This window comes from Megascapheus bottae, chromosome 15 (genome assembly GCF_031878675.1).
Source record: "Megascapheus bottae isolate mThoBot1 chromosome 15, mThoBot2.hap1, whole genome shotgun sequence".
NCBI lineage: Eukaryota > Metazoa > Chordata > Mammalia > Rodentia > Geomyidae > Megascapheus > Megascapheus bottae.
Genome location: NC_143523.1, coordinates 21,501,809 through 21,529,029, shown reverse-complemented (window position 1 = coordinate 21,529,029; position 27,221 = coordinate 21,501,809). Strand labels below are relative to the sequence as shown.

General features: G+C 43.6%; 1 long non-coding RNA gene across 1 annotated transcript in view; it reads right to left on the bottom strand.

Moving 5' to 3' along the window:
- LOC150053920 (uncharacterized) overlaps positions 1-27,221 on the bottom strand; it is a 28,535-nt gene that overhangs the window by 859 nt on the left and 455 nt on the right. Inside the window, exon 2 of the long non-coding RNA XR_016537907.1 lies at positions 26,995-27,184. This is a non-coding gene — a long non-coding RNA (uncharacterized LOC150053920). The remainder of the gene's footprint in view (positions 1-26,994; positions 27,185-27,221) is intronic.

Here is a 27,221-nt window from a genome sequence, read left to right as displayed (position 1 = left end):
AATGGACCAGGGACTAGTCCTCATGCCTGTAATCCTAGCTACTCAGGAGGCTGAGATATGAAGATTATGGTTTGAGGCCAGCCTGGGCAGGAAGTCCATGAGACTCATCTCCAATTAGCCACCAAAAACAAACAAAAAAACAGATGTGGACCTGTAGCTCAAGTATTAGAGCCCTACCTAACCTTAAGAAAAAAGCTCAGGGGCAGTGCCCAGGCCTGAGTTCAAGTCCCAAGACAGGAATGCATGTGCGCTCATACACACACACACACACACACACAGTGAAATGGATCAGGATTAAAAAACGTTAGTGAAGGCCGCAAGTTTGACCTAGTGGTAGAGTTCCTTGCCTAGCATGCACGAAGACCAGGGTTCAATTCCTCAGTACCACATATATAGAAGAAAAAAGCTGGAAGTGGTGCTGTAGCTCAAGTGGTACGGGTCTAGCCTTGAGAAAGCCCAAAGACAGCACCCAGGCCCTGAGTTCAAGCCCCAGGACTGCTCCCCCCTGCAAAAAGAAAAATGTTAGTGAAACAAGTTTAATAGAACAGAAAACAGCAGTACTTGGTCCACACTAAAAATAAACACATATGTGTACATGTATGTTTCCTGAGGCCACATAAAAACAGTAGTGTTTAGTGTGAGAAACCAATAAACAAGTTTTTAAGTCAAAGGCTCAGACCAAAGGGTTTTTCTCATCTGTTGAGTAGAAATAATTCATTGTATACATACATGTGACACTTAACTTGCCTAGGCAGCGAGATGGAGGCCAGCCTCTCTAAGGAAAGGACAAAGAAGGAGGAGGCATAAAGTGATGTAATCAAAAGAGCAAATCACTAGTGAGCTGACAATCACACAGACACATTATGTCAGTCCTGAAGGAGCTTACAAACGTTAAACAGCTGACTCTGATGCTAGAGGTCATGAAGATGGGCCCATGGTGCTAAGGAAAATTGAAGACTGGAGGAAGACTTTTCTGAGGAAATGGAATTTGATATGAAGTAAAAGAATGGAAGCAAAAAACTGCAGGAGAATCTTCCCCTGTGAGTACAGGGGCCATGTCTTTCTTGTTTACAATAGATCTCTGCTGCCTGGAAATGTGTCTGGAACAAAACAGCACTCAGTAAACAAAGAACCTGAATCTCAGAGAGGTACAAAATTTGATCAACATTGCAGAGCTACTAAGGGTCAAGCTTTGATTATAAATCTCTGCAGATTAAGCTTTAACCTTTTTTTTTTTTTGGTCAGTCCTGAGATTTTGCTTAGGGCCTGAGCACTGTCCTTGGACTTTCTCAAAGTGAGAGATCTACCATTTAAATTTCAGCACCACTACCGGCTTTTTTCTATGTATGTGGTACCTAGGAATGGAACCCGGGTAATAGTTAACCCACAGCACCCAGCTCTCAAGCATTTATTTCAATTTGCTAGTGTAGCCCTAAGACATTGACTGTGCTGCTTCCTTACATGGCTCTCCATTTCTTTCTTCCATCCTCCCCAATACCAAGCCTTCTAACCAAAGTAAAAGTAACTTCTGCATTATTTTAGAAGCATGCAAAGTGAGGCGAGAACATACAATGGTTCTGGGTCAAACAATGGTTCCAGAAGACTGTTCTGCTCCATACTATTTATAGGACCTTGACTTTTGTTTCCTTAGCCCTTCTTCTCTTCTCTTTCTTTCTTTTGTTCTTTCTTTTATTGTCCTCCCTCCCCCATCCTGCTCCTCCTCCTTCTTTTTCTTCCTCCTCTTCCTCTTCCTCTTCTCCTTTTCCTTCTTTTCCTCTTCCTTCTTGTGGTTCTTATTTGTTGTTGTTGTTTTTTGTTTTGTTTTGTTTTGCCAGTCCTGGGCTTGAGCTCAGGGCCTGAGCACTGTCCTTGGACTTTCTCAAGGCTAGAGCTCTACCACTTGAGCCTCAGCCCACTTCTGGCTTTTGTCTATGTATGTGGTACCGAGGAATCGAACCCGGGTCTTCATGCATGCTAGGCAAGCACTTTAACCACTAGGCTAAACTCCCGGCCCCTGTTGTTGTTGTTGTTTTTTTAATGGTCTTGTTTTGTAGCCCAGGCTGGCCTCAAACACTTAATCCCTATGCCTTAGTCTTCTTAACATTGGAACCACTGTCTTGTTCTATCATACCCCTTTTACTTAATCTTACGAAGCCTCTGTTTATCTGTAAAATAGAAATAATAATAATAATATAATCCACATTTGGGCACTGGTGGTACACACCTATTTTCTTAGCTACTTAAGAGGTGAGATCTGAGGATCATGGTTCAAAGCCAACGCAGGCAAGAGAGACCATGAGACACTTACTTCCAATTAATCACTAAAAAGCCAGAGAGGGGCTGTGGGTCAAATGATAGGGTGCCAGCCTTGTGAAAAAGAAAAAAACAAAACAAAACAAAACAAAAACTAAGGGACAGCTGGGCACGGTGGCTCATGCCTGTAATTCTAGCTACTCAGGAGGCTAAGATCTAAGGATCCAGGTTCAAAGCCAGCCCAGGCATTAAAGTTCGTGAGACTCTTATCTCCATTTAACCACTAGAAAACTGGAAGTGGTGCTATGGCTCCAGGAGTAGGGCAGTAGCCTTGAGCTGAAGAGCTTAGGGACAGAGCCCAAGCCCAGAGTTCAAGCCCCACAACCGAAAAAAACAAAACAAAACAAACAAAAAAACACCTAAAGGATATTGCACAGTGCCTAGGCCCTGAGTTCAAACCCCAGAACTGATACAAAGGAAAAACAAAACAAAATAATCATTCATACCTCACAATGTCATTGTAAGGATCAAGATGATGCATGTGAATCACTTAGGGCAGTACTTGGCACAAAGTAAGAATTAGAGAAAGTTGGCAGATACCCTATGCTAGAAAAAATAAGACCAATATCAACTCCCACACATCTTGCTGGAAGAAAAATTGAATGTTTTTTTTTCTTTCTAGAGTAGAGAAAAGCAGGCTTCAGTGACTTGGTTTTTCTTCCTTCAAAATGCACTATTTCAGCCAGTCGTGGTGGCTCATACTTGTGAGTAGTGACTCAGGAGGCTGAGCTTTGAGCACTCCAGTTCAAAGCTAGCCTGAGCCAGAAAGTCTGTAAGACTCCAGTTAACCGCTAGAAAACTGGAAGTGGAGAAAGTGATAGAGAATTAGCTTTGAGCACATAGCTCAGGGACATCACCCAGGGCCTGAGCTCAAGCCTGAGTTCAAGCCCTATGACCAACAACAACAAAAGTACTATTGCAACCAGATTCAGTCTGAGCCAGGGACACAGGAGACTGAGATATGTGAATCTATACATCTATGTGAATCTATATCTATCTTGAGCAACTTGGCAAGTCTCTATTTCTTCAACAAGTAGTTAATTATTAAGCACTTGCCTTCATCCACAGACTCATGGAAGAAAGGGATTGGCCAGTAAGGAGGTAAACCAAGAATCACCTGGTGACTTTCCTCTCCCTCACCCCAAAGGCTGTGTGCTGCTTCTGCTCAGGCCACATAGTCCTCCTCCTCTTCCTTTCTTTTTCCTATCCCTCTCTCCCCACTTTAAACCCTGGGGGAAGAAAATGAAGAGAAGCACACCACCCAAGAAGCCTTTGCAGTTCCTTGTGTTTTCTAGCTAGACCTGAACAGACTGCGAGGCGATTCAGCTCTCCCCCACCCCCCCAAGCTGTCTTCAGCCTGAAGAAAAAGCAGTAACAGCCCAGCAGCAGGAAGATACAAAGAGCTGTGGTCACTGTAAGGATGAAGTTTATAACAATCACGACTTGATAGTAGTTGGTTCCCCTGGCCCTGGGCACTTGGAAGACTGGAAGAGCCGGGGACCCTGTTGGGGTTCCACTGAGAAGACTCTCAGCTTGGTTCCAGTCAACCTTTCCCAACCCAGACTTAGCGGCAACCAAGTCACAGAGCAAACCTCATTCCTCCTCCTTCCTCTGACCAGGAACCTTCTAGAATCCTCTCCTTCTCCGGGCAAAAGGTTTCCATTCCAGGTTTAAACACACCAAGACAGCTGGCCTGGAGACCTACAAGGATGAAAGAGGAATACACCTTTCCTATCTTCAAAGCCATCTAGCAAGATTTTTGGGTTTTCCAACTAGGTAACCCCAACCTGGCAGAGTATTCAAAGATACAATTGTCCATGTCCCCAACTGTCACCAGAGAACAATGTCCTGGTTAGGTTGGTGTGTAAGAGGATTTGTGGTTGACAAGTAAATGTGAAACAAATAGTTAAAGGGGAGCCATGAATCAACTTAGTCTAAACAAGAGTCTCTGCTATCCGCATACCATACTAGTTGTCCTCCTTAATTCCTACCCCAAACATATATTCAAAAATAACTTCTATTTATCAAGTGCCCAGTAAGTACCAGGAACCAAACTGTGAGTTTTGTTTACTTAGGTTGACTCATTTTTATCTTCACAACTATGCAAGGTAGAAATTATTTGTTTTCTCTCTGAGGCATGGACAAGTGAAGCAATTTTCCGCAGTCACCCAGTTTAATAGGTAGCAGAACTGAGGGTTCCAATCTCCCCCCTCAATACAGTAACATGGACAAATCTCAAAATCACCATACACAAAAGGTCTAGTTTACAACTGTATCCCACATATATAAAGCTATAGAAAAAAATAGGCACAGTGGTCCACTCTTGTAATCCTAGCTACTCAGGAGGCTGAGAGTTAAGGATCGAGGTTCAAAACTAGCCTGGGCATTAAAGTCTGAGAGACTCTTTTTTTTTTTTTTTTTTTTTTTGCCAGTCCTGGGCTTGAGCTCAGGGCCTGAGCACTGTCCTTGGACTTTCTCAAGGCTAGAGCTCTACCACTTGAGCCTCAGCACCACTTCCGGCTTTTTTCTATGTATGTGGTACCGAGGAATCGAACCCGGGTCTTCATGCATGGTAGGCAAGCACTTTAACCACTAGGCCAAACTCCCGGTCCCATTCTGAGAGACTCTTATCTCCAAATAATTACTAGAAAACTGGAAGTGGTGCTGTGGCTCAAGGGGTGGGGTAGAGTGCTCACCTAGTATACATGAAGCCCTGGGTTCAATTCCCTAGAGCCACATACACAGAAAAAGCCAGAAGTGGTGCTGTAGCTCAAGTGGCAGAGTGCTAATTACTCAGGAGGCTAAGATCTAAGCAGCACAGTTCAAAGCCCACCTGTGTAGGAAAGTGTATGAAAGTCTTATCTTCAAGTAACCACCAAAAAGTGAGAAATAGAGCTGTGGAGAACTAGCCTTGAACAAAAAACCACAGGGACAGCACCCAGGCCTTGAGTTCAAGTTCCAGGACCAGCACAAAAACAAACAAACAAACAAAATAGAGCATCCTAAGGAACTTTTGTTTATATACTAGATAATATGATCAGTCTTCACTATTTACTATGTTGGAAATGAAAACAACCTTTTTTTTTTTTTCCAGTACTAGGTTTGTTGCTAGCTTACTAGGTAAGTACTCCACCAGCCTCAATCCAAATAGAAAACTTTTCCCCTTGGCATGGGGTAGCAGACTTAGGAGTCCATAAATCGTAGCTTGAATACTGGTGTGTGTGTGTGTGTGTGTGTGTGTGTGTGTGTGTGTGTGTGTGTGTGTGTGTGTGTGTGTTTTGCTGGGGTTGGAACCCAAGGACTTGGGCATGTTAGGCAAGCACTCTGCAACTCAGCTATGTCTTAGTCCTTCTGTTTCTTTAGAGGATATGTAAGCTATACTAGTAGCTGAACTGTTCTGAACTTCAGCTTCTTCATCTAGAAAAGGAAGTTCCTAGTGTCTTCCAGAAAACTTTATTGCACAGATTCAATGAGATGAGAAGGCATGGGCTTTATCCATGCAGAGAGCCAATCAGTCAAAGTGTCTGAGGAATGGAAGCTGAGACAGAAGTCCTACTCATTATGGCTTGGACTCCACTGCAATACCGATCTCCACCAGGACCTCAGGCTAGGGTACCATGTTTACGTCATGTGAAGTCATCTGGAACAGTGTTCGAAGGTCATCAGTGGTTTGATCGAAAATTCCTTTCCTTTGTGATCATTGTAGTAGTTTTAAGGATTTTGGATTCTTTTTATTTATTTATTTTGTTGGTCATGGGGCTTGAACTCTGGGCTTGGGCACTGTCACTGAGCTCTTCAGTTCAAGGCTACCGCCCTAGCCCTGAACCACAGCACCACTTCTGGTTTTCTAGTGGTTAATTGGAGGTAAGAGTCTCATGGACTTTAGTGCCCGGGCTGGCCTTGAACCTGGATCCTCAGATCTCAGCCTCCTGAGTAGCTAGGATTACAGGCATGAGCCATTATGCCCAGCTGTCCCTTAAGAGGTTGTTTTTTACTCAAGGCTGGCACCATATCACTTGACTCACAGCTTGGAGTTTGGATTTTCTTTTGTTTTTTAATGAATTTTGAGTCTAATGATTTTTTTTTAATTTCTGTATTCTTCCCTGCTCTCCCCTGCCCCCCTATCCCAGTCTTGGGGCTTGAACTCTGAAATATTGAGCACTGTCCCTGAGCTTCTTTTGCTCAAGGCTAGCACACTTAAGCCACAGCGCTACTTCCAGCTTTTTTCTGTGTGGCTTATTAGAGATAAAAGTTTCACAGACTTTCTTGCCCAGGCTGGCTTCTCAGCTTCTAAGTCGCTGGGATCACAGGAATGAGGCACCAGTGCCTGGCCTCTATATTCTTTTTGCTTCTAAAAATCAGAACAGGTCTTATGTTTGATCTTAGACACTTTTTTTGTCAGTCCTGGGGCTTGAACTCAGTACCTTGAGCTTTTTCCCCAAGGCTAGCACTCTGCCACTTGAGCCACAGCACCACTTGCAGCTTTTTCTCTGTATGTGGTACTGAGGAACCAAGCCCGGGTCTTTATACATACCAGGCAAGCCCTCTACCACTAGGCTAAACGCCCAGCCCTGGTCTTAGACACTTTTTACACTAGGAAGGGCAGATTTTTCTTTTCTGTTTTGATTTTTGAAGAGAACATACTAGAAAAATAGGGGTGATAGAATTTTACTCAGCAATGCAAAGGAATGAAGAACTGATGCATCAGTTCTACCAGTGAACATTAAAAAATTATGCTGAGTAAAAGAAGTCATCACAAAAGTTCATGTATTCTTTCATTCTTATAAATATCCAGAATAATCAGGTTCATAGAGAGAGAAATCAATTAGGGTTGCTTAAGGCTTGGGGAGGTTGTAAGAAATGACAACCAAAAGGCTAGAGTTTCTTATGGAAAGGATGATAATGCCCTAAAATTTATTGTATTGATGGCTGTACAACTCTGAATATACTGAAAAACATTAAATCATATGTTTTAAACAGATGTTTGCATATTGTATGAATTATATCTGAATGAAATTCCTAACTAAAAAACAAGGATGGGGCAAAGAAGCAGAGGTAAAGGATAATATCTTTATCTATCTATCTATTTATTTATTTATGCCAGACCTGGGGCTTGAACTTAGGGTCTAAGCACTGTCCCTGGGCTTTCTCAGAGCTAGTGGCCACAGCACCACTTCTGGCTTTTTTATATACTGAGTACCTAGGAATCAAACTTGGGTCCTTGTGCAAGCTAGGCAAGCAGTCTACCATTAGGTCAAACTCCCAGCCCAGTAAAGGAAATATACTGCGTGAGTCTGACTGGCATTTAAGCAAGGAGTTAGTTATGAAATAAAGGGCCTAGAATTGTGTGTGTGTGTGTGTGTGTGTGTGTGTGTGTGTGTGTGTGTGTGTGTGTAGGCTTTGATTCAAATCCTTGCTCTCTCACTTGACTTTTTTTAAGTGCTCAAGACTGGCATTCTACCATCTGAGACACATCTCCACTTTCAGGTTTTTGCTAGTTAATTACAAGTAAGAGTAGTTTCATGGACTTTGCTGCTCTGATTGGCTTCAAATCTTAATCCTCAAATCTCAGCTTCCAGAGTTGCTAGGATTACAGGCATGAGCCACCAGTACCCAGTATAAAGGGCCTAAGATTTTGTATGAAAGAGTTTGGATTTGATCTCAGAGCTCTAAGCTGTGAAAATATGATAGTTACTAACCACACACATAGTAACCAGCTCCCAAATGAGAGAAGAAGGTCCTGAGTTCAAGCCCCAGTAGTGGTATGAAAAAGAAAAAGGAAATATAACTATTTGTCATATTTGTACGGTGCTATAGTTATAAAATATATAAGCAAATTTTGAGGACGTAGAGAAAATGTTGACTACCTCATTATTAATATTTATATTGCTTACATGTTAGCAAGCTATTTTGGATATATTGAACTAAGTAAAATATATTATTAGTCATAAAAACTCATAAGCCTCAGCTGAAGACATGACTCAAGTAATAGAGCCATTACCTAAAACTCAAAAACTACTCATAATCCTGTAATTTCATTATTTGGGAAGCCAAAACAAGAGGATCTTGAGTTCCAGGTCAGTGTGAGATACTCAACAACTTGCTGGGCAGTTCTAACTCAAAAAATAAATAGAGCAGACAGTAGGAATTCATTCTTGTAACTCTAGAACTCAGTAGGGTGAGGCAGGAGAATCATGTGTTTAAGACCAGCACAAGATGGTGTCTCAAAAAAAATTTTGTTTTTCTTAAAAGCCAAGCATGTTGCCTGTTAATACCATTCCTCAAGAGGCAGGGGCAGGAAGGTCAGGCCCCAAGGTTGGCCAAGGCAAAAGCAGGCAATTCAATCTGAAAAATAAACTAAAAGCAAAAGGACTTGAAGTGGGGAAACTCAAATGATAGAGTATGAAAAGCTCAATCCCTGCTACTACCACCAGAAAGAAGAAAGAAAGAAAAGAAAAAAAGAAAAGAAAAGAAAAGAAAGAAACCGGGTGCTGGTGGCTCATTCATGCCTATAATCCCAGCTACTCAGGAGGCTGAGATCTAAGGACTCTGGTTCAAAACCAGCCAGGGCAGAAAGTCCATGAGACTCTTATCTCCAGTTAATCACCAGAAAACGAGAAGTGGTGTGGCTCAAGTAGGCGAAAAAACTCAGGGACAGGGCTCAGGCCCTGAGTTCAATCCCCATAATGGACAGAGAGAGAGGTGGTTGGGCAGAGAGAGGAGGTAGGAAAGAAGGGAAGGGGGGAGGAGAGAGGAGGAAAGGGAAGGAGTGGGGAAAAATAAGTAAAATACAACTCATTTATTTCCTATTTTAACTCAACTCCCAAAAAAATGTAAATTACGTCCACGATTCACATTCGTTTCTGTTGGGTAGTGCTCTCATGAATACTGGTAAGCTACTGTGGGTCCCTGAGTCTGAACAGAGGTTGGCAAATGTTTGCCAAAAGGCCCAATGGCAAATGCTTCAGGAATGAGGCCGTAGAGTCTCTGTGGCAACCACACAACTCCCCTGCTCTAGGGCACACACAGGGTACACGGCCTATGCACACTGTGCCCAGCTGTGCGCCAATACAACTGCAATTATAGACGCAAATTTGAATCTGGAGTAATTTTCATGTCACGAAATATTATTCTTCTTTTGATTTTCTCCCAATCATTTCAAATGTAAATGCCATTCCTAGCTTGTGGGCCATAGGAAAACAAGCGGTGAGTGGAATTGGGCCCTCACGCTATAGTTTGCCAACCTCCAAGTTAGAATGTTCAATTGGAGTCTGAAGAATCCCTTCCAACAGCAACACCATCCATGTTCTCCCCACACACTGCCACACAGGGTCTGGAAAATTCCTTCACCTCTGCAGACAGCGTGGATTCCCCTAACATTCGATCTGGATAAGATCAGGAGCTCCTAGCTTCTCAGATTACTTTTGAAGAAACTGAGTCTCCAAGAGGGAAACCCACATATACAAGGTCACATTGCATTGAAGAGCTTCCAGATAATGGGAGCATGTGCAAAACCACCTAGAAGCACAGGCAGGAAAGGAAAAGCCTGGGGTGACTGTGCTGGAGGACCACTCAGGGGCTCTAAATTCTGGCTCCTCCATCCATTAATTCTTTCATTCATTGCTTATTTCTTGAGACTGAGTGTCAGGCCCTATTGGAGGCTCTTGGAGGGCCAGACATTAATTTGATTTGGTCACTGACCAAAGTATAGAAATGAAAAAGCTATTTTAAAATAAGTATAGAGGGGACACAGACGTGCTAAAAGGGGGAGAGAAAGGATGCCTGAGATATAGCTCAAGCTATAATCACAAGGAAGAGATGGAAAGAATGTTCTAGAAGGATCAGCATAGTCCAAAGCCTGCATTTGGCAATGCTCTGATGCAGAGGAAATTAATAGAGGATGGAGAATTACACAAGATACAGAAGTGGAAAAGGTAAGCGTGGAATAAGCAAGACCCAGAGAATGAAGATCTTCTATTTAAAGTTTCAGAAACTTGGTCTTAGAGGTTCAGTGTTGTAGCGCAATGACATTGAGCTCTGCCTAGCATTCATGGTACCTAGATTCAATTCCTACTATTGAAAAAATAAGCCAGGCTTTCCTTTCCTTTTTTTTTTTTTTTTTTTTTTTGTGGGTCATGAGGTTTGAACTCAGCTTGGGCACTGTCCCTAAGCTCTTCAGCTCAAGGTTATCACCCTACCCCTGGGCCTAGGCATTATGGGAGCTCTTCAGCTCAAGGCTACCACCCTACCCTTGAGCCAAGCCCCACTTCCCATTTTCTAGAGGTTAATTGGAGATAAGAGTCTCAGGTTCTTTTGTGCCTGGGCTGGCTTTGAGCCTTGATCCTCAGATCTCAGCCTCTGAGTAGCTAGGATTACAGGCGTGAGCCAACATGCCTGGTTCAGGCTTTTTTTTTAAGGGGGAACATTACTTAATAACAATTTAATAAGTCTCTTTTTGATCCAGGTATGATGGTACTGTCTGGAGTCTCAGTATACTGAGTATGAAGCCAGCCTGAACTACATAACAAAATTGTGTCTCAAAAATAAGTAAATAATTGAGGCTGGGAGTTTGGCCTACTGGTAGAGTGCTTGCCTAGCATGCACAAAGGACCAGGTTCAATTCCTTGGTACCACATACAGAGAAAAAGGTGGAAGTGGTACTGTGACTCAAGTGGTAGAACGCTAGCTTTGAGAAAGCCCAAGGACAGCATTCAGGCCCTGAGTCCAAACCCCAGGACTGGGAAAAAAAAGTAAATAAATAAACACATAACAACATAACAGAAAGTGAAAGTTGGTCTTGCTTACACCAGCTGATGAGAAAACTAAAAGTTTTAAATAGTGAAGGGTCACAGTCGGATTGAGTTTTAGGGAACTCATGCTGGCAGCTTCCAGACAGAGGAGAAAAAGAAAGATTCCCTTGGGAAGGAACAGCCTGTGCGAAAAGTCTAAAGAATTCAAGGACCAGTATAATTCAAGTGTGCGCTACATAGCAAGCAGCAAGAGTGCAAGGCCAGGGAAGGAAATTTGTACAGATGGTGGAGGCCTTAAATCCTAAGCTGAGAAGAGAAATGCCAGACAGAGGGAAGAACTCCAAATAAGTCAAAGGGAGAACCCAGATTTAAGATCAAATTCTCCTAGCTGTGTCATTTATCAGGAAAGGCTTTGTTTCTACAGAGGCTCAGTAAGATCACAGTTGCAGAGAGTGAGCGAAATGCTCTAAGAAAAGTGTTGTCACTTTTTGACAGCCTAACACACAGCAAACCTCACTGTTAGCTCTGAAAACTACAAGAACAAATGACACCATGGCATTTTATTAGATCCCACATGAAGGGCACAAGACATTCTGCTCAAGAGACACCTGTGATCCTAGCTACTTGGAAAACAGATCAGGAAGATCGTGGCTTATGGGCAGCCCTGGCAGGAAAGTTCTCAAGACTCCTCACGTCATAGCTGGGTGTGTGCTCACCTGTGTGTAGTTCCAGGCCAGCCAGGGTATACACCAGAGACCCCACTTCAGTAGCTGAGCAGAGTGGTACACACTCATCATCCCAGCTACACTGGAGGCTGAGATTGAGCAGAGGGTAGTTCCAGGCCAGCCGACAGCCCTTGAGAGTCCATCTCAACAGAAAGAAGCTGGGCTTGGAGGTTCTTGATCATCCCAGCTATAGCAGAAAGCCTAGAATAGGCAGATGTCCAGCATGTGTCAGAAGAGGAAGTGAAATATTATCTTAATATGTGGGACCAGGAGTGCAGCCCTAGTAGCATGTGTGAAGCCCTGGGTTTGATTCCTCCGTACCACATATACAGAAAAAGCTGGAAATGGGTCAGGAGTTTGGCCTAGTGGTTAAAGTGCTTGCCTAGCATGCATGAAGACCCGGGTTCGATTCCTCAGTACCACATACATAGAAAAAAGCCAGAAGTGGTGCTGAGGCTCAAGTGGTAGAGCTCTAGCCTTGAGAAAGTCCAAGGACAGTGCTCAGGCCCTGAGCTCAAGCCCAGGACTGGCAAAAAATAAATAAAATAAAAAATAAGCAAAAAAAAAGCTGGAAATGATGCTATGGCTCAGGTAGTAGAGTGGTAACCTTGAGAAAGCCCAAGGACCGTGCTTAGACCCTGAGTTCAAGCCCCAGGACTGGAAAAATAAAGTAGGGACCTGGAGTGTGGCCTAGTAGTAGAGCACTTGTCTAGCATGCAAGAAACCCTGGGTTGGATTCCTTGGTATTACATACACACACACAAAAAAGCTAGAAGTGGTAGAGTGCTAGCCTTGAAAAAGCCCAAGAACAGAGCCCAGGCCTTGAGTTCAAGCTCCAGGACCGGTAAAAATAATCATAATCAGGGCCGGGAGTTTGGCCCAGTGGTAGCGTGCTTGCCTAGCATGCACAAAGATCCAGGTCCGATTCCTCGGTACCACATACATAGAAAAAAAAAGCCGAAAATGGTGCTGAGGCTCAAGTGGTAGAGCTCTAGCCTTGAGAAAGTCCAAGGAAAGTGCTCAGGCCCTGAACTTAAGCCCAGGACTGGCAAAAAAAAATAATCATAATCATAATCATAATAACCAACATATAGCTGGGCACTGGTGGCTCATGCCTGTAATCCTAGCAACTCAGGAGGCTGAAAGCTGAGGATCATGGTTCAAAGCCAGCTTAGGCAGGAAAGTCCATGAGACTCTTATCTCTGATAAACTACCAAAAAACAAAAGTGTAGCTACGGTTCAAAGTGGTAGAGCATTAGCCCTGAGCAAAAGTGCTCAGGGACAGTGTCCAAGCTCTGAGTTCAAGCCCCATGGTCGCCAGAAAAAAAAATATATAGGGGCTGGGAGTGTGGCCTAGTGGTAGAGTGCTTGCTTAGTATGCATGAAGCCCTAGGTTCAATTCTAGGTACCACATACATGGAAAAGCCAGAAGTGGTGCTTCAAGTGGTAGAATCCTAACCTTGAGCAAAGGGCTCAAGGACAGTGCCCAGACCCTGAGGTCTAGCCCGAGGACTGCCAAAAAAAAACCCCAAAACTGTAACCCCTCTGTATATCACTTTTATAATAATAAAAAAATTACAAAGAAAAAAATTTAGCCAAGAGCCAGTGGCTCACATCTGTAATCCTAACAACTCAGGAGGTTAAGACCTGAGGTTCAAAACCAAGTTCAAAGCCAGCACAAACAAGAAATTCCTTAAGACTTTTATTTCCAATTAACCAGCAAAAACCTAGAAATGGAACTGTGGCTCAAGTGGTAGAATGCTATCCTTGAGCACAAAAACTTGGAGACAGTGTGTAAGTTCTGGGTTCAAGTCCCCTGGACAAACACAAAAATTAGTAAACACATAAATAAAGATTGACTTATGCAGGCTGGGAGTTTGGTTTAGTGGTAGAGTGCTTGCCTAGCATGCAGAAAGACCCAGGTTTGATTCCTTGGTACCACATACATAGAAAAAGCCAGAAATGGTGCTGTGGCTTAAGTAGTAGAGCTCTAGCCTTGAGAGAGTTCAAGGATAGTGCTCAGGCCCTGAGTTCAAGCCCAGGACTGGCAAACATAATAAATAATACAAAAAAGGTCTAGAAAAAATATATATATAACCTCTTCAATACTTGGTGATGGGCAAAGTGAGCATCCATATGCAGAAAGCTAAAAGTGAACTCCTGTTTGTCACCATGCAGTATCAATATAATATCATAATAATACAATATTATCAATTCAAAGACCTGGAACTTTGAAACTACTACAGAGAGAATAGAAGAAACATTAGAACTTATAGATATAGGTAGAAACTTTTTTTTTGGCTGGTCCTGGGGCTTGAACTTGGCACCTAGGTACTATCCTTGAGCTTTCTCAAGGCTGGGCTAGTGTTCTACCATTTGAGCCACAGTACCACTTCTGGCTTTTTATGTATATGTGGTACCAAGGAATCGAACACCCTAGCACCAGGCCATACTCCTGGTCCCAGAAACTTCTTGAATAGAGTCCCAGGGGCACAACAGATAGGAGAAAGAGTTGACATGTGGGACTACATCAAAAGAAAAAGCGTCTGCACAGCTAGGGATGTAGTTACTAAACTGGAAAGACAGCCAACAAACTGGGGAAAGATCCTTACCAGTAGTATAGCAGACAAAGGCCTAATAACCAACTATACAAAGGCTTCAAGAAACTAACCTCTCCCAAACCTAATAAACCAATCACTAGATAGACCAAGGAGCTAAGGAGAGACTTCTCAGAAGAAGATACAAGAACAGCAAAGAAACACATGAGGAAATGCTCATCATCCCTGGCCATAAAGGAAAAGCAATCAAAACAATTCTGAGATTTCATCTGACCCCCAGTAAAATTGGCTAGTATTGTGACTTCAAACAACAAATGTTGGCAGGCATGTGAGGGAAAAGGGCATAGGAACTGCACTATTGGTGGAAATGTAAACTGGTACAACCACTTTGGACAACAGTCTGGAGATTTCTCAAAACTAAACATAGACCTCCCCTAAAACCTAGCCATAGCACTCCTGGGCATCGGTCCTAAACATCGTGAATCGGGGTAAGATAAAGACACCTACATACCCATGTTCATTGCCTCATTGTTCACAATAGCTAAGTTATAGAAATAGCCCAGATTCCTCACAACAGATGAGTGGATCCAAAACCAAGGTGGTACCTATACACAGTGGAATTTTACATAGCCATTAGAAAGAGTAAAATACTACCATTTGCAAAGAAATGGATGAAACTAGTACATGTTAAGTGAGGTAAGCCAAGCTCAGAGAGACAAACAAATCATGTTCTCACTGATATGTGGAAATTACATCTAAAATACTCTAGGATATGATCAATTCTACAGGATTCTAGATACACACAGTGATACCAAAAGAGGACTCCCTTTGGAGAGAAACACAAAGGCACAATGCCTCTTCATATTTATATAAAACAATATACACACTGAAACAAACTCCAGCATATGGAAGCAAGAGACCTCTTTTTTCTTTCTTTTTATTTTATTTTATTTTATTGCCAGTCCTGGGGCTTGCACTCAGGGTCTGAGCACTGACCTTGGGTTTTCTCAAGGTTATAGCTTTCCCACTTAAGCCACAACACCACTTCCGGTTTTTTCTATGTATGTGGTACCGAGAAATCCAGCCCAGGTCTTCATGCATGCTAGCAGGAAGGCAAGCACTCTACTAGACCAAACTCCTGGCCCTTCTTTTTAGTTTTTGATGTTTCTGTCTACTTTATGTATGATATGTTCAAGTGCACATCTTTGGTAGTGTGGGTGAAGGGCACAGAATCCCAGGGGAAAGAGTGAAAAGGTGCAGCCGTGAGCTCACTAGTCATTGATGAAAGTGAAGTGTTCAACTCGTGGGAGGAGATGGGAGGGAGGGAACGGGAGAGGAGGAGGGAATGGATGACACTGTAGGAAAGGGTGCCTATCACCTGACTCATGTAATTGTAACCCCTCTGTGTATCACTTGTATAATAACAATAAAGTAAATTAATAATTTACCATAAAAGCCTCGAGGTGTAGCTCAGCAGAAAGTGCTTATCAAGCACAAGGCCTCAAGTTCAAACTTCAGTACCACCAAATTTTTTTTTTTTAAAAAGAGGCTCTCTGTCATTTTTTTGTCAGTCATGGGGCTTGAACTTAGGGCCTGGGTGCTGTCCCTGAGCTCTTTCACTCAAAGATAGCATTCTACCACTTGAAGCCACCGCACCATTGCTGGTTCTCTGGACATAAGAGTCTCACAGACTTTCCTACTCAAGCTGGCTTTGAACCAAGATCCTCAGATCTCAGCCTCCTCCATAGCTAGGATTATAGGTATAAGCCATGCCTGGCTTATATCATCTATTTAAACGAGCACAATGTTGAGCTCTAAGAGCTTTTTTATAATCCTGATAAATGAGGTCTGTGATGGGTCTCCCATCAGTGGTGCTTTTCTGCACCTTCTCTTTAGTCCAAAGCCCAACAGTGAATGGGAGCGTGGCCATCCAATTTTCCCTCCCCCAGGCTTAGCACTTTCTGTGGTTCAGGCCTCCCAGCTGGAGAGCGAGGAGACTGGCCCTTGCCTCTTTCCCCACAGGAGTAGCATTGAGAACTGTCTGTCTACTGACTGGTAAAGGATCTCACGATCTGGGGATGAAAGAGAATATATTAACACAAAATACTCCTGCTTTTTAACCCCACATAGTTCTAAGGAAATGTAATCCAAAGGCATCAGATCCATTTACAGTTGCTGCACTGAAGGTGAATGTCAATTACTCACTCACAATTGTCATTTTCTTTGTCAACTGGCTTGATGGCTAGGAGCGTCAGGAATCTTGCTATATGAGCCTCCTCTCTTTGAACAACAAAGTCACAGTCCGACATGCTTGAAACAGACAGGAAACCTGCCCACCTAGTGATGGGTCTCAGCTAAGAGAATCCGGGCCTGTTGTCTGTACAGTGTACTGGGACAACAGTGTTTCTACCTGGGTTCACTGACTGAGTCTTACCTTGTAATGAGGCTGGCTCTTCTCATGCATGTGCCCTTATCTGGGACACAAAGAAGGCACTGAATCATTGCTGGCTGAATGATGGCTGGCCGGTTGACTAACATCAGAGATGGGGAAACAGAGGCATACAGAAGACACACTGTAGGGCAGTGTACAGTATGAACTCTATTAGAGGAGTCCCTGGATCAGACAGAAGCTTCAGTTTATTCCTCTTAGGGCTCAATTTTTAAAAGTTGAACTCCATCTCTTCTACTCTCTAAACAAATAAATTTTGTGGTGTCAGTCCTGGGGCTTAGACTCAGGGATTTAGTGTTATCTCAGCTTTTTCCATTCAATGCTACCACTCTACCCATTGAGCCATACCTCCACCTCTGGCTTTTTGTTGGTTGAGGGTAAGAGTCTCACAGATTTTCCTGTCTGGGATGGTTTCCTCAGATCTCAGCTTTTTCACTGAAGTCTGGCGCTCTACCACTTGAGCCACACACCCACTTTCCTGAACAGAGAATGCCTGAGAAATATCTGCAATTCTGTCTTCAAAGTTACAGAAATGGGAGAAGCAATTTGTAACACAGGACCTGAATCTAGACAGCTATGAGGAACTAACCCATGGATCCATTCCCAGCCTCAGTATCTACATCCTTGGGTAAGATCTATCTTCAAGTTTCCCCTGTGTCATCTGCATGCACGGCCCTACATCCAACAGCCAATTCAGTCTTCCTCCAGTGTGCCTTTCTTTAACCCCACAGATTTCAAGGGGGCGCTGTGAAGCTGGTTCCTGGGAGGCAGGCAGGCTCTTCTTTCCGCAGAGCTGCCTGGCAGTTCAGTCTCCCTGCTGGTAACCAAGCCCTTGGCCGCCTTCACAGCCACCCGGCCCTTTTCTCATTGTTGCTGTCTGTTTCCATTTGCTCCTTTTATTCTCTAGGTTTTCCTTGACTCTGATGTTTTTCCCCCTGCTGCACAACAAGCCCTTCTGATCTCTGTGAAAGGCAAACCCGTGTCATTCTTCCAAATCATCATTGTATGACATGTTTTTATATCAGCCGGACAAAGGAGCTATTTGATCAGGGGGTATGGTGTGTGATTGTAAGAAACTCAGCTACTCGGTGGCAACCATTGTTCCCCAAGCGGCTCCCTGACCCCATTCTGTTCCTGGAAAAACTCCCTGAGAGTGGCCTCTATTCATGGAGTAACCTCAGTCCCCAGCCGCTCCAGGAGCATGCTCAGTTCCTAGCTATGTCACCGATAGCTGCCTGCAGTCACCCTTTAACTCTTTCATCAGCATTAGGTTTCCAACCCCACAGCTGTTATCACGGCCTGGAGCTCAGGGGGTTAGAGATATAGGCATGCTCTCTGCTCTCCCTCTTATCTTAAAGAAATTCAACCTTCCTTTGAAATGGTCATTTGGAAATTACCCGTCTGCTGCTTTCAGTGCAGCAGGCCTGGCTAGCGCTCCCTGTCCTCCTTGCTTTTCCCCTGAGGACAGCCTCCCCGCTTGCTGCCAACTCACAGGCCCTCCTGCCTGAATGGGGTTTCGTGGCACCTCAGAATTGTTTCTGATTGCCTGACTCCAAGGCATAGGATCCCTTTGCACTGGCCTGGGCAATCTTGAGCAGATTGTTCTTATAGGCCCCCTGAAGATGAAGAAACCATCATGTGTTCGCCAGCGTCACTTGTTCAGCCTCCCCTCCCCTTCTTGTGGTACACACTTGAGCCCTGTACACATTGGAGATTGTAAGACGTTGGTCTTTGGCCCTGAGGACTCAGCCTACTGGAGGGAAGTGGACATGTCCAAGTGGACACAGACATGGATCTATAACATTTTCACATCCTTGACCTTATGGCATCAAAACCATGTGAAGGCTGCATAGTAGTGGCTCACACCTATAATCCTAGCTATTTAGGAGACTGAGATCTGAGGATCAAGGTTCAAAACTCGCTGGGACAGACAAAGCTGCAAGATTTTTATCTCCAGTCAGCCAGAAATAGCTGGAAGTGGAGATGTGGCTCAAGTGGTGGTATGCTGGCCTGGAGCAAAAAACCCAAACAAGAGTCCAAGCAGGAGCTCCAGGGTTCAAGCTGCAAAATTAACAACAACAACAACAACAATAACAACAAAGACCAAAAAAAACAGGGAAGGAATAATATAGAGGATATTGGAAGATTCCTTGAAGTGCTTTAAAACTTTATAGCTTTAAATTTTTTTTTTTCTCATCCACACTGTGGTTCTTTTACAGAAGTTGGGGAAAACAAATGGAAGAATCCATTCAAGATCATCCAAAGCCAGTGGCTGGAAAAGGCTCAAAGTCAGGGTTACATTTCCCCTGGTTTGTTTTCTAATTCATTAACTACTGCTTTTCTCTAAGAAGCTGATATTAGATCCAATTATTGTCATTTATCTGTAACTGTTCTGCAGAAGTCAGAATGTCAAAGCCAAAAAAAAAAATGGTAACTTTAAGAGTCCAGAATCCTAAATGTGGCTTCTTCTCTGCCTCAACACATGAGAGATTTGCCGCCTAGAATGGCCTCTCCAATCAGGGTCTCAAGGTGACCCCTATTTCATCCTTTGTTTTTGACCCTGAAAGAATACCCATGATGTGATAAGTAAAATAGTAAGGGTTGGTTATAAAGAATGAGCAAAAGAGTTGTTATTATCCAAAGACTGATTCCTGCTAGGCATCAGTGGCTCACACTTTTAATCCTAGCTAGTTAGGAGGCTGAGATCTGAGATTCATGGTTTGAAACCAGCTATGGCAGTATAGTGTATGAGACTCTCATCTCCAATTAATCACAGAAAAAGCTGGAAGTGGAGAGATGACTCAGCTGGTAAAGCGCTAGCAAACGAGGCTCAGGGACAGAGCCTAGGTCCTGAGTTCAAGACCCAGGACCAGAAAAAGAAAGAGGGAGAGAGAGAGAGAGAGAGAGAGAGAGAGAGAGAGAGAGAGAGAGAGAGAGAGAGAGAGAGAGAGAACCTGATTCCTGCTATAACATTTCTATATCTAGAATAGGTAAAGTCTACACAGACAGTCATTTTGTAGTTGCCAGGATCTAGGGAAAGGGAGAGAGTGGGGAGTGAGGACTGATGGACACAGGTTTCTTTTTGGGGTGTTAGAAAAGTTCTGGCATTAAATAATGCAACTCTGTCATCTCACTATTCAGTACATTATACATTTGAAAAGGTAAATTTTGCAGTATGTGAATTCTGTATCAACAAAAACAGAAACTTTGGGTAGGAGGAGTATCAACCCAAACCAGGGCTTCACTTTTTTTTTTGCCAGTCCTAGGCCTTAAACTCTGGGCCTGAGCACTGTCCTGGGACTTTCTCAAGGCCTGAACCCTACCACTTGAGCCACAGCACCTTTTTTCTTTATATGGTACAAGGAATTGAACCTGGGTCTTCGTGCATGCTAAGCTAGCATTTTTACCAAACTCCCAGCCCCAGGACTTCACTTTTTTTTGTCAGTCATGGGGCTTGAACTCAGAACCTACATACTGTCCCTGAGTTCTAAGGTATTGATAATTCATGTGGATGATTTGGCCATGAACCCAGCACTTGGCATTGTCTCTTGGTAGAGACACTGAGGCAGAGTTCTGTGTGTCATCTGCCTTGACATCTCCAAAGAACCCAAGAATAGGATAGAGACTACCCAGTCACAGATTTTATCGCCATTGGCTCTTCTGCTCCTAAATTTCCCAAGCCATTCTGGGGTTCTGCTTGTATGTGCCTGTCCTTTTGTAAAGACCTTTGAGGCGTCTCCTGCAATGAGCGGCAAAGATTTACTGGAGACTGACACTGGACCTCTGTCTAACCACCTGCATTTTATTCATTCATCCATTCATTCATAGATGAGACACTGATGTCCCTACTGGTGCCAGGAAGACAGTATAGCAGCTGAGAATGCAAAGGAAGGGATCAAGTTCCCTTTTCTGAGAAATGTACTTTCTGCTAAAAAGGCTAGCCTATAAGTACAAGGCAGGGAAACCATTTCTTAAATAGGAGAAGGCATTGGACAAAGGACACCAAAAGGAGGATGAGACTAAGCCAAGCACTGGTGGTTCACACCTGTAACCCTAGCTACTCAGGAGGCTGAGATCTGAGGATCACAATCAATTCAAGGCCAGCCCAGGCAAGAAAGTCTGAGCGACTCTCATCTCCAATTAACCACTAAAGAAGTTAGAAGTGGAGCTCAAGTGGCTCAAGTGGTAGAGCGTTAACTTAGAGCAAAAGAAGCTTACTCCTGGACCCTGAGTTCAAGCCTCAGGACTCTCAAAAAAGGTGCAGGGAGTGGGGGATGCTAAATATTCTTGAAAATGTGAGTTTCCAGAAGCCCACAGCTCCATATTCTAGAGGGACTGCCATGGGGCCTACCCAGGCTCAGCCTTCAAAGTGATGACCTGAGAGTCTAATGACAGGTTTTTCATTTTCTCAACAAAGTTCCTGAACTCTAATTGGAAAGCTCAGCCAACCCCAGGTGAGTCTTGTTTTCTTATTTATTTGTGCTTTAGTTCTCAGCCATGACCATTCCCACAGTGATGCATGATAAAGTCTAGGCACAGATATCAGATTGGAACTTCTGATCTCTCCCAGCCTACCCAACCCTAGACTGTATAACCCCAGACCCTAGGCCAAACCCACATGCCTATAGTGTTTCTATGACTTGGCAACAAAGCTTAGTTCTTTCATAGAAGAAAAAGCTGAACTTCAATGAATCAAAGGCATAAAAGCTTAGAGAATAAGAGCTTAGGTTTGACAGACCAACAGAGCTGAATTTAAATCCTGGAGGTATAGCTTTGGAAGAAAGAAATCCCTTCCTTCACTTTTCTGAATGCCAGTTTCCCCAGGTATAAACTGGGTAACAACAATTTACTTATTTCTGGGATAAAATCCTCAGGAAGATGGGACCAGTTTCATAGTGCTTTGTGAGAATGAATGAAATTAATCTTAGCATAATCCCTGGCAGATAGAAGGCCTTAATAAATGGTAGCTTTCTCTCTGCTGGGAATGTGGCTTAGTGGTCGAATGTTTGCCTAGCATGCATGAAGTCCTGTGTTCAATTCCTCAATACCATATAAACAGAAAAAGCTGGAAGTGGTACTATGGCTCTAGTGGTAGAGTGCCAACGTTGAGCAAAAGAAACTCAAGGACAGTGCCCAGGCCCTGAGTTCAAGCCCCAGGACTGGCACATGCACACACACACACACACACACACACAATGGTAAAATTGCTAAAATTACTTCTGGCCTGGTGTGTGTGTATGTGTGTGTGTGTGTCTGTGTGTGTGTGTCTGTGTGTCTGTGTCCATGTGTCTGTGTGTGTGCTCTTGCATATTTCAGGCAAACACTGTTCCATTGGGCTACCTTCCCACACATTCTACCTCTAATTTTTTGTTGTTGTTGTTGGTCATGGGGCTTGAATTCTGGGTCTGGGTGCTGTCCCTGAGCTCTTCAGTTCAAGGCTACCACCCTACCCCTTGAACAACAGCCCCACTTACCAGTTTTCTAGTTGTTTTCTAGTGATTACCTGGAGATAAGAGTCTCGGGAGTGGGAGTCAGGGAGTCAGGGAGTGGGAGTCAGTGTGGTGGCTCACGCCTGTAATCCTAGCTACTTAAGAGGCTGAAATCTGAGGATCAAGGTTCAAAGCCAGCCCTGGCACTAAAGTCTGTGAGATTCTTATCTCCAATTAGCCACTAGAAAATGGGAAGTGAGGCTGTGGCCCAGGACAGGCTTGGACTAAAAAGCTCAGAGACAGCACCCAGACCCAGAGTCCAAATCCTATGATCTGCCAAAAAAAAAAAAGTCTCATGTGTCATGAGCCACCAGCTGGCTCTACCTCTAATTTTTGAAGGGTTTTAAACTCTGAGGATTGCTGGCTAAGTCTCTCCAGACCATATTGTCCCACAATGGCAAAGCCAAGCACTAAGCAACCCAGATTGGGTTTCATTCACTCATTCATTCATCAAAGCCTATGAAGCACCTACTAAATTCCAAAATTACTTGAAGAATTAAAATTATAGATGAGGAGTTACAGCTGGATGTTATAAAAACAATAATGTAAAAGTCCACAGAGGACTTCCTGGGAGACAGAATGGAGAGAAGACTACTTCACTTAAGCAGAGAGAATAACATGTGCAAAGACAAATGCCAGGAACTTCATGGCATCTTCGGGTGGTAGTTAAAAAATCTGTATCACAAGCAGGTTTTAGTAGCTCACGCCTTTAATTCTAGCTAGTCAGAGGCTGAGATTTGAAGATTGAGGTTCAAAGCCAACAGTGCAGACAAATCTAAGAGACTCTTATCTCCAGTTAATCGATGAAAGGACAAAAGTAGACCTGTGGCTCAAGTAGTAGATCACCAGCCTTGAAAAAAAGCTAAGGGAAATTGCCCAAGCCCTGAGTTCAAGCCCCAGTACCGGCATATGTACACATATACATGCAAAAGATCTGCATCACAGGCTGGGAGCATGGCCTAGTGGTAGAGGGCATGCACGAAGCCCCGGGTTTGATTCCTCCATACCACATACACAGAAAAGCTGGAAGTGGTGCTGTGGCTCAAGTGGCAGAGCACTAGCCTTGAGCAAAAGGTGTCTAAGGACAGTGCCTGGATCCTGAGTTCAAGTCCCAGGACCAACAAATAAATAAATAAATAAGACCTGCATTATTAAAATGTTCTACAAAAGTAAAGAAGCTATGTCTTGAAAGCTGTGATCAGACTGTGGTACTCTATGCCAGTTGAGAAATCTGAATTTCCTTCTGCCATTAAAGAGAACAGAGATTTTTGTAGCCTACAGGTGACTTGATAGCCCTTTGGCTTTTTTTGAGGGGGGCTGGGGGAGTGGTCATGGAGATTGAACATAGGGCCTGGGTACTGTCTCTGAGCTCTTTTGCTCAGTACTGGCACTTTGAGCCACAGTGCCACTTCCAGTTTTCTGGTGGTGAATTGAAGATAAGAGTGTCACAGACTCTCCTACACAAGCTTTGAACCTCAATCTTCAGATCTCAGCCTCCTGAGTAGCTTAGGATTGTAGGAATGAGTCACCAGCGCCTCAATGTCGCCCTTTGGTTTTATGTGGAACTTTAGTTTCTGGTTGCTTTAGAGTAAAATGACTACAGCATGAGTTCAAACTCCTGGTGTAAGCCAGGCATTGTAGTGGCTCATGCCTGTAATCCTAGGCACTCAGGAGGCTGAGATCTGAAGATCAAGGTTCAAAGCCAGCCCAAGCACAAAAGGACCTGAGCCTCTTATCTCCAATTAACCTCTAGAAAATGGGAATTGGGGCTTGGCTCAAGGGTGTGAAGAGCTCAGAGACAGTGCCCAGGCTGAGTTCAAGCCCCATGATCCCACTAAAAAAATACCTGGAGGTAAATACCTGGAGGTAAAAATACCTGGAGGTAAAAGCTGACACACTGAAAACTCTACAGGAAGGAATAGGAGATACACTAGGCCTCCTTGGCACAGGTCGAAACTTTCTTAATAAGGACCAAGAATCACAACAAATCAGAGAAAGGCTGGATAAGTGGGACTGCATTAAACTGCGGAGCTTTTATATGGCAAAGCACATAGCTAGTAAATTAATTAGAAAGCCTGCAGAGTGGGAGAAGATCTTCACCAACCAAACAACGGACAAAGGCCTCTTATCTAAAATATATCAACAACTCAAAAAATTGAATCAATCCAAAACTAATCTCCAAAGTAACAACCATCCCATTAAAAAATGGGCCAAAGACTTAAAGAGAGTCTTCTCTGAAGAAGAAACAAAAATGGCCTATAGACACATGAAGAAATGCTCAACATCTCTGGTCATAAAAGAAATGCAAATCAAAACAACTCTAAGATTCCACCTCACTCCAGTTAGAATGGCCAGGATCAGGAAAACTAATAACAACAGATGTTGGAGGGGATGTGGCCAGGAGGGATCACTACTACACTGTTGGTGGGAGTGCAAACTCGTTCAACCACTATGGAAAGCAGTGTGGCAGTGCCTCAAAAGGCTAAACATAGAGCTCCCCTATGACCCAGCAATTCCACTACTTGGCATTTACCCAACCATCCAGAAACAAGGGCATACTAAATCCACTAGCACAACAATGTTCATTGCAGCACTATTTACCATAGCAAAGATATGGAACCAACCTAGATGTCCCTCAGTTGATGAGTGGATCAACAAGTTGTGGTATTTGTACACAATGGAATTCTATGCTGCTGTCAGAAAGAATGACATCGCCCCATTTGTTAGGAAATGGAAAGACTTAGAAAAAGTCATATTAAGTGAAGTAAGCCAGACTCAAAGGAACTTAGGCTCAATGGTTTCCCTCATTTGTCATAATCAGTAGAGACCTTGGGCTCTACTAGCAGAGATCTGCAATAGAGCAAAATCTTGATACATAAGGCCATATAGTATGAAGCTAATTGAAAGGACCTCCAGGATATTGAAACAAAAGCCATATAACAAATGTTTGTTGTCCTTAATGTACTATGTTGTCTCTCATCTCCTTTGCTGTCCCTTGGTTATCTCATATTGGTATAGTATCTCACTTTGTTATCTGATATATTGAATTTATTTGTATTTGGTTATTTGAAATTTGATAGGGAAGGGGGGAAAACCAAGACAGGTGAGGGGTGTGGGGGGGGAGGGTAATGGATACCAAGACATGTGAAAGGGTATCAATGTATGTAAATTAATGCACCTTCTACCTGGCAAATATCATGTAAACCTTTTACTAATTACAATAAAAAAAAAAGAAAAAAAAAACCCTTGGTGTAGAGAAAGGGGTGCTGGCTCACCAAGAGGTGAGAAAGCATGACTCTCTTGACTCTGCTTAGAGAAGAAAAATCCTGGCCCCAGAGAAAAGTTGTTTCCTCTCCTTTTGCACATGCTTTTTGTTCATCCACATTATGCAAAGAATCTGAGAGATTAACACTTTGGAGTCTCTGCTTTAACCAAACAAGACTGAGGTGAAGTGGTTCATCTTCCTGCCTATTCCACTATAACCTGCTGTTGATCCTGGAGCCAAGAAACACAAATTTAATCTCATTCCTGATTAACCCACAACCCACTGCTGACCTTGGGCAGGTGAGCCTCGCTCCTCAGTCCTCTTTCCCTTCAACCAGCCGAAATAAACACCCCTCCAAATTCCTCTGTACAGTGGTAGTGCTTGCCACAGGTCACTTCTCCCTCCATGCCTCTTTGCAGAGTGGGAAGAGATGGAAGTCAATGGATTTGGCTTGGGCACTTCCCAGCTGTATGGCTTAGAGAAATTAATTGACCCTGCTGAACCCTAATTTCCTTGTTGTGGAAGTCTGGAATATTGATACCTCATACACTGGGTCATTAGGTTGGTAAATGGAATCATTGAAATAAAATATGTAAACACTGTGTCTGGAACCTAAGGTACTTGTTAAAGAATATTAATGTGAACTCACCACATACACACTGGTACTGTGGTGCCTAAGCATTGAGCACAAAATATTAATATAGTTTGGATTCGGTATCAGTGTCGATCCTGCATTTCTCTTTGGTTTTCTTGTATGTTAGAGGGGAAGGTGCACTGCGGTATAACTCAGAGCCTAAGCACTCTCCTTTAGCATTTTTTTTACTTGAAGTTGGCACTGTACCACTTGAGTCATCACTCCACTTTTAGCTTTTTGCTGATTAATTGGAAAGGAGTCTCACAGACTCTCCTGCCAGGATGGGCTTCAAACTGCGATCCTCAGATCTCAGCCTCCTGAAAAGCTAGGATTACAGATACAAGCCACCGGTGCCCGGCTGGAAGAGAAAGTCTTCAAATAACAGCAGCACTTAGTGAGAGCTGACTTGGTGTCCAGCACTAGTCTGAGTACTTTGGATTGATACGCTCTCTTTTTGGCCCTCCATCTGTTGATAGGCATCCGCATGGTCTATTATCTGTCTGTTAGCACTTTCACACACCAGGAGACCCAGAGGGGTAAAATAAGTTTTTCAAGCCCATAGGATCTCAGCTGAAGCACTGGAAATGGTTCCTCTCTCTCCCACAGTGGCAAGAAGGAAAAGAAAGACTTCTGAAATCAACCAGGACTGTTGAGTCCTAGTGCAGGATTGGAACCTGGCTACAGATGTGTTAGTCCTTGCCAGTCTTAGATTCCGATTTCAGGTCAACTGCTACCCAGAGCTACCACTTTGGACAACTTGTTCAGCCCTTTTGAGTCCCATTTTGAGTAAAATGGGGCTGGTAGTACTGACCTTGTAGGGCCTTTGTGAGGATCAGAAATAACATATGCAGCTTGCTGGACACCTACTGGATGCTGGACAGTCACTGGGTCTTCTCTCCTCTCCCTGAGAGGGGCTGTTCGGATCCCCATGCTGTTGGCAGGCCCTGCCTTTGTCAACTTCAACAGGCCATTGGTCTAAGTAGAAGCAGCTGGGAGGAAGGCTGGGGAGGAGGGGAAGGGAGGGGACAGCTTGAGTGA